The 12,675-nt window shown below is 53.1% G+C and overlaps 1 long non-coding RNA gene across 2 annotated transcripts; it reads left to right on the top strand.

Moving 5' to 3' along the window:
- The first annotated feature begins 3,189 nt into the window (after positions 1–3,189).
- Positions 3,190–6,392, top strand: LOC132666422 (uncharacterized). 2 transcript variants are annotated; one of them, XR_009604662.3, is made up of 3 exons: positions 3,190–3,778; positions 5,856–6,049; positions 6,169–6,392. It is a non-coding gene; the product is annotated as an uncharacterized LOC132666422 (long non-coding RNA). The 2 variants fall into 2 exon arrangements; XR_009604663.3 differs by lacking the exon at positions 3,190–3,778 and adding an exon at positions 4,897–4,987.
- Positions 6,393–12,675: the final 6,283 nt, after the last annotated feature.

Raw genomic sequence — 12,675 nt, forward strand, 5'->3', positions numbered from 1 at the left:
CCAGGTCCCACTATGTATGTCCCTGCCTCTTCCAAGACCTTACTCCAGGCCAGGCACACAAGGGACCTTCAGGGATGCTTCTCAAATGAATGAGGAGGCCCTCTGAATTAGGGTGCAACTTCCCTGGGGTAAGTCTTCTCTGCCTTACGTTGGTCAGCATAGGCACAGAACTAGCTGACACCTAGGCTCTACTTTCTACCCTTCACTCTAAACGTCCCGAACCATAATGTTCCCTTCCTACCACATTGCCTGCATGATCTGGAGGTGCTTGGCTGGTCATGCCCTCGCCAAGAGCCCTGGCCTCCTTTCTTTATCTTCCTAGTCTTGCCCAGGTATGTCACCTCCTTCGGGGTAGCCTTTTCACCCCTTCCCACTGTGGGAAGAGGTGGAATCAACAATCAATTATTATTTAAAAATCATTAGAGGGGCACCTGGGTGGCTTAGTCAGTTGAGCATCTGACTTCGGCTCAGGTCATGATCTCAAAGTCTGTGAGTTCGAGCCCCGCATTGGGCTCTGTGCTGACAGCTCAGAGCCTGGAGCCTGCTTCTGCTTCTGTGTCTCCCTCTCTCTCTGCCCCTCCCCCGCTCCTGCTCTGTCTCTCTCTCTCTCTCTCTCTCTCTCTCTCTCTCTCTCTGTCAAAAATAAATAGACATTTAAAAAATAAAATAAAAAATAAAAATAAAGAAATAAATAAAAATCATTAGATAGCAGTCCGAGCTTCTCCACAATGGGCACTGAGTCTCATTCATCTTGGACTTCCAGGGCCTATCAAAAACTCAGGTCAGCCATCAAATACTCATCTTGGGTACTGTCCCCTTGTGCCTCTACCCTGGGGACCTTTATGAAGAGGCATTTTAAGCATATGCGGCCTGAACAAACGAATGACTGATTGGCATTCCCTTTCCCTCTTGCCCCGTCCTGATCCTTCAAGTATTGGCAAAGGTAACATTTCTGGAGATGCTTCAGAACCCCCCTTAGGCTACCTTTAGCCCCTCTAAACCACCACCTAGCTCTCCACACCTTGTGCGAGTATTTTCTACAGCCAGCTTCCCCCAAGCTCCGCTTCTCCAGGTGCCCAAAGGCCTTCCGGTCAGTGAAGCAAGTGAGTCAAAGGGAGGAGGTAGCCCCTTCAGTGGGGGAGGGGAGCCCTCTTCCGTCCCTTCCTATTGCTCAGCTTAGCCTCAGGTCTCCCCTCCCACAAAACCTGCCCTACACTTCCCACCCCTCCCCTCCCCACCCCACCACATGAAGTTACAGAAGGCCTAGGCCTGGACATTTAGCAGGTAAGGTTTAGAAGCAGCCATGGGAGGGGCGCCTGGATGGCTCAGTCAGCTGAGGTCCAACTTCGGCTCAGGTCATCATCTCACAGTTTGTGGGTTCAAGCCCCAAATTGGGCTCTGTGTCGACAGCTCAGAGCCTGGAGCCTGCCTTGGCTTCTGTTTCTCCCTCTCTCTCTGCCCGTCCCCTGCTCACGCTCTGTCTCTCTCTGTCTCTCAAAACTAAATAAATGCAAAAAAAAAAAAAAAAAATTTTTAGAAGGAGCCATGCGACTCTCAAAGCACAGGGAGAGAGTTTCATTGGATCTAATTCACCTGTACAGGTGAGGCAAGTTGGGCCCCAGGAAGGGAAGGTGACCAGTTCATTCCGTTTACTCATTCATTCAGCAAATATTTACTGAGTGCCTACTATGTGTGTAGCCTTGTCCTAGGACTGGGACTCCTTTGAAAAGCCTCTGCCTTCACAGCAGGTGGGAGGAGATGGACAAACATGAGCAGGTACTGTGGTAGCATGTTACGTGGCGATAAATGCTACTGAGAAATGCAGGGGAAGGGAGATGAGAAACTTGTGGGTAATGGCAGAGGGAGGGCAGAGAAGACCTAAGCAAAATGAGAGAGGAAGCACTGTAGGAATCTAGGGAAAGATAGGCCCAGGCAGAGGGAATAGTAAATGCAAAGGCCCTGAGGCAGAAGAGTGCCATCCTGCCTGTGGCACAGTGAGGAGGCCAGTGTGACTGGAGAGGAGCAGTAGGAGAGGGATGGGAAAGAAGGGCAGAGAGGGGATCAGATCCTGGAGGGTCTTGTAATGACCTGTTTCTCTGGCTGAGATGTGCAGGTATTAGAAGATTTTCAGCAGAAGAGGGACGTGAGTGATCTGACTTTGGCTTTAGAATGATAACCCTGGGGGCGCCTGGGTGGCTTAGTCAGTTAAGCCGCTAACTTGGGCTCAGGTCATGACCTCACAGTTTCGGGGTTTGAGCCCCTCATCGGGCTTTGTGCTGACAGCTCAGAACCTGGAGCCTGCTTCGGATTCTGTCTGTCTCCCTCTCTCTCTGCTCCTCCCCTCTTTGCACTCTGTCTCTCTCAAAAATAAATAATGAATATTTAAAAAACTAAAAAAGGGGCGCCTGGGTGCCTCAGTCGGTTGAGCGTCCGACTTCGGCACAGGTCATGATGTCATGGTCCGGTCTGTGAGTTCAAGCCCGGCATCGGGCTGTGTGCTGACAGCCTGGAGCCTGCTTCAGATTCTGTGTCTCTTTCTCTCTCTGCCTCTCCTCCACTCACGCTCTGTCTCTGTCTCTTAAAAAAATGAATAAACGTTAAAAAAAATTTTTTTAACTAAAAAAAAAAACAAAACAAAACCATAACCCTGGGGGCACCTGGATGGCTGGGTTGGTTAGGTGTCCAATTTTGGTTCAGGTCATGATATCAAAGTTCATGAGTTCCAGCCCTGCATGAGGCTCTCTGCTTCAGATCTTTGTCTCCTCCCCCCTCCAGCGCCCTGCCCCTCCCCTGCTCGCTCTCTTTCAAAAATAAACATTTAGGGGCGCCTGGGTGGCGCAGTCGGTTAAGTGTCCGACTTCAGCCAGGTCACGATCTTGCGGTCCGTGGGTTCGAGCCCCGCGTCAGGCTCTGGGCTGATGGCTCGGAGCCTGGAGCCTGTTTCCGATTCTGTGTCTCCCTCTCTCTCTGCCCCTCCCCCATTCGTGCTCTGTCTCTCTCTGTCCCACAAGTAAATAAAAAACGTTGGAAAAAATTTAAAAAAAAAAAAATAAACATTTAAAACTTTGTAATAAAAAATAAGATAATAAAAAGATAACCCTGGCTGCTCTGTTAGGAACAGACTGAGAGGGACAAAGGATACAGAGGGACAAGTTAGGAGGTGTTGCAATATCCCAGGCAAGGGAAGATGGTGGCTTGGAACGGTGGGGTAAGTGGGTAAGTGGTGAAGAGAAGCAGATTCTGGACATATTTTGAAGGCAATGTAAACAAGATTGGCTGAGGCATTTGGATGAATGATGACAGCGAAAGAGAGGCGTTGAGAATAACTCCAAGATTTTCTTCCCCAGCAACTGGAAAGATGAGGTGGTCCTTTTTTGAGATGGCAAAGAGGGGCCGGAAATAACAGCCGGAGGGTGGGGGGAAAGACCAGAATTTCCAAGTTGGACAAGTTGAATTTGAGATGCCCTCTGGACGGTCAGGTGGAAATAGGAAACAGGATTTAGGGGTCTGAGGGTCAAGAGAGAGATTACGGTAGAGCTAGGAGAATAAAAACAAAATCTGAAATCTCGATTCCCGGTAAAGCTCTTTCCAGTGTGGAGAGGACTCTCGCGGGTTGAAGGAGTCAAATACCTGCGCTCAAAACCTAGGGCGCAAGGAGAGGAAATACGGTAACCCCGGCGCGCACGCCCCCAGCCCCTGCGGCCCCTGCGCCTGAGCTGGAGGAGGTTCGGGGACCCGGGCCGCGCCCGGAGGGGGCCGGCGACCTCGGGGAGCTTGGGTGAGGCCCGAGGGGGCCCAGGGCTCCGCTCGCTCGCACGCATCGGGGGCGGGGCAGGGGCCGCTCGGACTCGGGGGCGGATCTCCACTGAGGTCTGGGTTTCTTCTCTCAGCAACGGTCTTGACTCCTTTCCTGGAGCCACCGTCAGATATTTACTTAACCTCGCAGTTCAGCCTCCCAGGGGCCAGCAGGGAGGGACGGAGGCAGGGAGGGGAAGGCCGGTGGCCATGGGGAGCGAAAGGGAAACATTTTCTTCTCTCTGCACAGGCCCCGCCTGCCTCGCTCCCTCGTGGGGTCCCTCCTGCCGCGGACCTCCAGACTTTCGGGGGTCAACCAGTCCCTTGGGTTCCACGGGCATTCACGCTAGTCCACCTCCGTGGATTTAAGAAGTAGGAAACCGGCGGTGGGGTAACTTGTTCAAGGACCTACAGTGAGTCTGAGGCGGGGCCAGACTGCCAGGCTTTGGGTCCCCCATCCCTCGTCCAGCAAATGAGCACCCGCGGTGCGGGGAGAGCCAACAGATACGGGTTCTATGAGAAGCCCCCACGTTTGCCAGCCTTGCGGCTTCGGGCTAGACACTTCACCTCTCCGTGCCTCCCTTTCTAGGTGTGTAAAAAGGGAGTCATCACTCTTACCCTGCTTCCTTGTCTCGTTGAGGGACAAATAATTAAAAAAAAAAAAAAAAATACCAGCTGCCAATTGCCAAGCCCGGGTGAGCCTGGCACTGTCCCGGGCTCCTCGCACAGGGCCTACTGTTGTCCCCCCAGCTTTGTACACCCTGCCGCTCATCTAGTTGGCCAGGATGGGAGCTAGAGGGAGGAGCGAGGGGAGGCCCGAACCCAGCTCCTAGGCCTGAAAGGAGCCCCCCACCCTCCCTCCCAAGCCACGGGCCCCGCCACAGGCCCAGGGGTCAGTGCTGGGGGCACTGGGGGAGGGGAAGCCGGGGGCCAGGGGGAGCGGAAGTCCCTGCTCCGAGGCCCCACTTCCCCCCCCCCCTCCCCTCTGGCCGGCCCCGGGGCAGGTGAAGAGGGGACCGGGCTCCGCTCCAGGTGGCGGGGCAGCGACGGGGGTGGAGAAAGGCAACAATAGCACTTTTATTTGGGACTGTTTGGCTCTGAGCGGGTGGGCGGAGGAGGAGGCGGCCGACGGGGCTGCGGGGGAGGGGGTGGTCAGCGGCATCTGGCTACACACCTGCTCCTGCTTAACCCTGTGCGTGCTGGGGCTGGGCGCGCGGCGGGGGAAGGCGGCGCGGCTGCCGGGAACCAGACCCAGGCCGCGGAGCGCGCGCCTGCCGGGACGGCCAGCCTCCGGGATCCCTGGCCAGGCCCGGCGGTCTCGGGGCGCGCGCGAATGGGGACCCCTGGCGGGACAGTGCGGATGTCCCGTGCCCTCGGCGGTGCCCCTCGACCTGCATTGGCCTCTCGGGCACAGCCCGCGGCTCCGGAGTCTGCCTCCAGCGCGGCTCCGCGCGGCTCGGGCGGGAGAGGGAAGGCCAGGGGGTGGCTCCAGGGCCTCGGCGCGGATTCCCCGCCGCCCTTCGGGCCATTCCGGGAAGCCGGCCTTCCGGAGGCGGCGCGGCGGCCACGGCCATGCCAAGGGCGCGGGGAGCGGGCCAGGCCCAGCGGGCGGCCGCCGGGCGGGGAAACTAGTGCTGGGCGCGCCCTCTCGCGCTAAACGCTTCCAGGCGCGGCGCTGCAGGTGAGCCGGGGCGCCCAGCGCACCCCACCCCGGCGCCCGGGGCCTCGCCGACGCTCCCTGCCGGCAGGGCGCCCGGGCCGTCGAGCCCCGCGCTGCACCTGCCCGCGCCGGGACCCCTGCCCGCCCGCGGTACCACCCCTCCCACCCCCGGGCTGGCGCGCTTGCCGGCCGCACAATCGGAGCTTGTTTGTGGGCGGAGGAGCCGCGCCGGGTGCGGCGGCCCCGCGCCAGCCCACTGATCCCATAAAATATTATTTGTGTTTAAAAATTCCAGTAATTGGCTATGCAGCCGCTTTTTCCGAGCCCCTTGCCAAGCGCAGTAAAATCTCAGTCCGGCCGGGGTTATTTTCATCATGCAAATTCCCATTTCTGTAAACAGGGTTAAAGCCTGTGGAAGAGGCTGGGCTAGAACCAGAGAAGAAAAGCAGAAGGATGTGTTCTCCGAGTCTGGGAGGTAGTCACACTGGGTCTCCATTCCTGTGATGACCTGGGTAACTGAGGAGAATTATTCAAATAACCCACCCCCCTCTCCCAGTCGCTTTACTTTGAAGACCAGTGCCTGGACTATACTGGGTAAAAATCCCTGGTTTTCTCAACTTTCCCTTCGCTTTTTTCATTTGAATAACTTACATCATCAAATCATGGAAGCATAATTCTCTCTCTCTCTCTCTCTCTCTCTCTCTCTCAATCAGGAGCAAACTGAGGTTCAGAGAGGAGAAGGGACTTGCCCAAGATCACGCAGCAAGTTTGTGCCGGAGCCTGGGCTAGCACATAGATTGCCTGAAGGCCTATCGGGGAGAACCCCTGTAGGGTTTTGAAGAGGAGGAAGCTGCTGCCGGTGCCCCTGTAGCCAGCACAGAAAGCCCCAGGGCCTGGCTCTGGGATGCTGACTGTGGGCACAATCTCCGGGGGGGGGGGGGGGGGGGGTTGGGAAGACTCCCTCCCTTTCCAAACATACACACTTCCTGCCCCTCAGGAGCTGGGAGCCGCCTGTGGAGGAGGAGGGAGGGGGAGGAGGAGGGGGAGGAGGGGGAGGAGGAGGGGGAAGTCCCTGCCAAGGTCTTGGAAACCCTGAGTAATGGACAGGGGAGCCTCTGCCCTGCTCCACCCAGTGATGGCTGCTGTCTGCAGCGGGGAGCAAGAACCACACACGTGGGAGGAACGGATTTCTTCAACAGATGCTGAAAGAGAGCCCAGATTCTGAAGTTGGCAGAATTAGGGCTCAGAAAAGAGTAAATAATAGTGTATTATTTGTAATATAATATTGTCTTGTATGTAATATATTGCTGCTATATTGCGTTGAGCACCTAGCATGTGCCAGGGACCACTGCACAATGTGTCTCATTTAACCCCTACAACAAGCCCAGGAGGTAGGTATTCATGTTATAACCACTTCCTTTCTTTTTTAGTATACGTGGAAATAAAACCAATAGTTCAGTGCTTGAGAGTTTCTGCAGGTCAGCTTATCCCAGAATAGTATACCCACTTTCCAGGTAAAGATACCGAGGCTCCAGGAGATTAAGTCACTTGCCCAAGGTTGTCAGTAAAGAAAGCCTTTCTCGGGAGATTTCTGTGAATGGAAGGCCTCTGGGTTTTCTTCTTTCCTTCACCAACCCCAAGTTTTCATGGTAGCCCAGCCTCCCTCTGTTGCCCCTTCAAACCTTCGTGCCTGTTACCTCCTTCCCCTGGACATTCCTTCTCCCTTTTATTCTCAGTCTTCCCCATCACCTCCACTTCTTTGAACCCTAGGCCCCTCAGCCCCAGAGGCTGAGGGATATCTGCGCAAATAAATTATCTGTGCTGCTGCACTTAGACCACTAACTCAGGCAGGTTAAGGGAAAGCAAGTTCTAGAGTTCCTTCCTTAGTAACAACAAAACTCCTTTTTCCCAAGAAGAGGGGTTATGTGCTTAGCAGCGCCTCCTCTGTGCTCATGCAAACACATGCACACAGATACTCACCCCCCAAACCAAGAGTCCCAGTTGCGGTCCCAAAGAAGGAAGACATTTCCAGTGGTTCCGGATTATCTTACAGCAGAGTGGGCAAGCTTGCGAGGCACTGAGCCTCCCATCACTACAAATGTCACAGCACAGGCTGGATGTCCCCTGTCCGATGTGGTGCCAAAAAGAATTCCTAGGTCCCCTTTGGCTGACTTGCTCAGAAATCAGTTCTAACCCACCATTCCAGCTACGTTGCTGTACGAATACAGTTCCTGTTGGTAATCAGACGGAATTCAGAGTTAGTGTGTAAGTTTCTTGTCAATCTCTGAAGAGAAATACTATCAAGGTGGCTGATGTCAATAGGAGAAGGAGAACGGACTCTCAGCAGAGCCAAGTGGGAAGACAGCTTCCTGGCTGGGGAGGGAGGGATACGTCGTCATGGGGGCAGTGTTGCGAGGTGGGGGGGGGGGGGGGGGGTCCTTGTTGAGAAAGGAAAGAGGAAAGGGAAAACAGTGTCTTGTGGATTCTGGGGGCACCTGCAGCTGAAGACTCTAACATGGGGAGGTATAAGGGAAAGCCAGCTCCCAGAGTCCCAAGGGCCTAGCAGGGGTCGCCAGAGGTCTTATCTCCCCCTTGGAGCTCATCTCAGCCCTCTAGATTTCCTGCCTTCAAGGATTGCTTCCTGCTCAAGTGAGGCCTTGAGTATGTTATACTCAGATGAGGGGCCCCCTCCACCCAGCATTTGAGGACTTAACACCCTCCTTCCCAGAGTCCATCACAAGAATTAAAAAGTGGGGCTACTGTCTCATCCCTCAGGGAAAGAAAGAGCTGCCCAAATGAGCCAGGTTTCACAGGGCTCTATCTGTGAAACCATCTGTGGCACAGGATCCGGGGGAGATCGGGGTGCAGTGGACTTCCAAAGAACCTGCTCTGGCCAGGCTTGGTAAAGCCACAATGGCTTCTTGGGGTGTCTGCCCCACGAGTATGATGTCCCCTGAGGTTAGGAGGCATGGCTGGCACCTTAGGGCTCATTTCTTTTGGGACCTTGAAGGACCGAAACAGGATATTCTTCCCGTACAGTCTTCTCTCTTCTCTTCCCACCCCAGAGGGGGGACCACAGAGTGGGGTGGGCACCCTGACTTGTCGTCCACTTGGCAAGTGATTTTGAGAGATCCTTCGCAGGGACAGGCGAGATCAAAGACGACTACAAGTCCTGGGGCACCTGGGGGATGCAGTCGGTTAAGCATCTGACTCTTGATTTCGGCTCAGGTCATGATCTCACAGTTCATGTGAGTTCGAGCCCCATGTCAGTCTCTGCGCTGGGATTCTCTCTCTCCCTCTCTCTCTAGCTCTCCCCTGCTTGTGAGCATGCCCTCTCTCTATCTCTCTCTCAATAATAAACAAACTTAAAAAAAAAGGGCGACTAAAAGTCCTAATCAGTTAGGAAATGCCAGTTAGGAAGAAAGATATACATAAAAAGAAAAAATGCTCTACGGTGCAACTTACACAACAGACACCAAGTCTACAGTCAACCATGAGACAGGAGCAAGGGACTGAGGGGGCCTAGGTGAGGAATGCTTCAAGGTCTTCACCTTTGAGTGGGCTTTTGGTAGAATTTTTATCGGGCTGAGAGGGGTCTGGCAAAGTATTCTGGGTGATGGGAATAGCATTCAAACAGCCTGGAATCGGCAAGCCTAAAGCAGGAATCTGGGATGAGGGTGTTAGCTGGGAGGTATGGGGGGAGAAGGGATGGGATTCTAATGCTTCCTCCCACCCCCATGATCTTTTCCTAATGCTGGAAGGCCCCTCCCCTCCTCTCTCACTTTTTTTTTTTTTTTTTTAAAGAAAGATGGGTGAACTCCATCTCCAAACTGTGTCTGAGACCCCGCCAGCAGGGGACATTGGTGGTACAGAGGAGGAGGAGAAAACGGGGTGTATGTGGAAGGACACCCTCCTTGCCTTCTGCCTGTTTGCTGTGTCTCTCTGTCTCTGACTCCCGCTCAAGGATCCTGGTCTCCTCTCTGCCTGATCTCTCTGCCTCTGGCCCTCTCAGGAGTCCTCAGCCTCTGCCTCCTAGTGCCCATCTCTATCATTCCCGCCTCCTGCTGTCTCCCTTCTCATCCTCACCTGACTCCGCTTCCTCCTTTGCTCGGGATGAAAACTCTCCTCCAAGTGCCCGGGGAAACAGTTGGGGTGGGGGCTGATGCCTGGCCTCTGTTCTCCAGGGAGCAGGCCCTGTGGTGAGAAGATGTATATTCCTCCCTGCGCCTTCTCTGGGCCCCGCGTCTCTGGGTACATCCCGAGGACAGAGGTGATGCCCCATTCCCGGCCCACCCCAGTCTCCCGCTCTGCCCCTCAAAGCCTCCCCTCTTCCTCCTCCAAGGAGGACCCACCATTTTGGGGGAACAGCCCCCAGTGGAGACTCAGTCAGCTTCCCACTCGAAAACCCTCAAGATAGCGCTGGGGTTCCCTCCGGGGTCCAGACCCTAGGCCTTCTCTGAGGAATCTGGCACCTCCCAGGCCCTGTGACAGCTAGACAGCTGGCCCCATACCATTTCGGTCTCTGATTTGTACCAGAAGCCCCACCAAGAACTCTCCTGTCAACACGCACCTTCTTCAACGGAGGCCCCCTCCCTAGGTACACGTGACAGCTCCTCGCCCTGTCCCCCCCACCACCCCCCCCCCCGCCTTCAAAATAAATATTTTTGCCAGATTAGCAACAGTCTGCCTCTTTTTTCTGTCCCAAAAGAGAGAGAGGAAGGGCACAGCTGCAAGCCCTTTCAGGTGCCTTATTTCATTTCATCTTTACACTAGCCCCCAAAAGTTGAAAATATGTCAGCTTTTGTAGATGAGGAGACTGAGGTCCGAGAGCTGGTTCCTTGCCGAAGCGGCAGAGTGGAGATCGGATGTCAGGTCTGAGTCTGAGGCCCACAGTGATATCTGGAGGCAGATCAATGACAGTACCATGGACAGGAGAGTGGGACCCTGCAAGACCTTGATCTCTCGCATTTGGGGCCCGCTTTAATCTGCCAGGTTGCCTTTGAAGACTTGGGGCCAACTGCCCTCAATATCCCCACCCTGAAACCTCACCCCCCCCATATGTTGCTAAGGCCACGACATGCAAATGAGACCCCCCCCCCCCCATACACACACCCCCAATTCTCCTGCTCAAGACACAGATGAGGCAATTAGGTCTCTTCTCCCTTAGCATTACCAGGACCTCCTTCAAAACCCAGTTCATAACCAATTGCAGTATGTGGACCTAATTGGAATCCTGATTCAAATAAGCTGACAGGGAGATCTATTGGGCACAAGTGAAACTTTGACCACTGGATGTTTTCTAACAATATAATTTTTAGAACAGCTTTAGATTTACAGCCAAACCGAGAAAATAGTAGAGTTCTCATACACCCTGCCTCCCACCCCCAGTTTGCACTATTGTTGTTCACATTGTACATGTGCACGGTGAATTTGTTATAAGTAATAAGCAAATATTGATAAATTATTATTTAAAAAAATTTTAATGTTTTTAAATTTTTGAGACAGAGACCGACAGAGCCTGAGCAGGGGAGGGGCAGAGAGAGAGGGAGACACAGAATCTGAAGCAGGCTCCAGGCTCCGAGCTGTCAGCACAGAGCCCAACGCGGGGCTTGAACTCACGGACCGTGAGGTCATGACCTGAGCTGAAATCGGGCGCTAAACCGACTGAGCCACCCAGGCGCCCCTATAAGTTATTACTTTTAAAAGTTTATGTATTTATTTTGAGAGAGACAGAGACAGCGCCAGCGGGATAGGGGCAGAGAGAGAAGAGAGAATCCCAAACAGGTTCCGCACTGTGAGTGTGGAGCCTGATTCGGAGATTGAACTCACAACCATGAGATCATGACCTGAGCCGAAACCAAGAGTGGGAAGCATAACCGAATGAGCCACCTGAGCGCCCACATAAACCTATACTGATACATTATTATTAACTCCAGGCTATGGTTTATTCAAATTTCCTTAGTGTTTACTTAATATCCTTTCTGCTGTGCCAGGATCCCATCCTGGATACCACATTGCATTTAGGTGTCATGCGTCCTTAGGTTTCTCTTGACCGTGACAGTTTCATAGACTTTCCTGGTTTTCCACGACCTTGACAGTTTCCAGGAGTACTGGTCAGATACTTCGTCGAATGTCCCTCCATTGGAATTTGTTGTCTTTTGTCAAGATTAGACTAGGTGTGGGTTTTGGAGAAGAAAATCGCAGAGGTCCAGTACTACTATGCTTATGACTGTTGGCATTGACCTTGACCAAAAGACCAAGGTGGTATTTGTGAAGTGTCCCACTGTAAAGTTACTCTTTCCCTCCCTTCCATACGTGCTCTTTGGAAGGAAGGCACTATGGACAACCCACCCATAAGCAGTGGGGGGTTATGCCGTTCCCTCCCTCGCGCGTAGAGTAGCTATAAATTATTCGGAATTCTACATGTGAGATTCCTCCCCTTTCCGCTATTTATTTATTCAGTTTATATCAGCATGGACTTGGGGATATTTATTTTCTACCTTGGGTAATAATCCAATACTCCTATACTGTGTTGCTTAAATTGTTTCAACTTTGGCCTCTGGGAGCCATTTCAGTTGGCCTCTGTGTCTCTTTGACATATCTCCACCGATGGGGGATTTTTGTTTTCGCTTTTGTTTTGCTTCAGCACACCCATGCTTCCTGGCACTCTAAGACACTCCAAGTTCAGCGGGTGTATGTCTTTCCCCAGTCCTAGAATCAGCCATTTCTCTAAGAAGCCCTGCTCCCTTTTCCTGGAGGGTGGTATTGGGAACCCAAATCTGGGTGCTAAGTGTATTTGTTGATGCCGGGGTTAAAGACTTAATTTTTAATGTTTTATGTGATCATCGTATTGAAGATATTTTTTAAAGAGCCCCCTTTTCTAGATGCATAGGGAATATTTATGGCTGAGATATGTCTGCCATTTGCTTCAAAATAACGTGGGAAGAGATGGGGCAAGATGGGCCATGAATTGCTCCCTGTTGAGGCTGGATGATGTGATTCATAGGGGCTCTTCACGCTGTTCTGTCTACTTTAGTGTATGTTTGAAATGCCTGGAGTAATATTTTAAAGTAACGAGATGAAATTCAGTCGCGATCACCTCCTCTAGAAGCCGTTCTTGATTACTCTTACATGGCACGCCTTACTCCTGCTGGGCGTTTCTATCCCTTCTAGAGTGGAACCCTGCTCTGTGGGGGTCCAGGGCTTCCGTTCACTGCCAG

This window comes from Panthera onca, chromosome B2 (genome assembly GCF_046562875.1).
Source record: "Panthera onca isolate mPanOnc1 chromosome B2, mPanOnc1 haplotype 2, whole genome shotgun sequence".
In the NCBI taxonomy this organism is placed as follows: Eukaryota; Metazoa; Chordata; class Mammalia; order Carnivora; family Felidae; genus Panthera; species Panthera onca.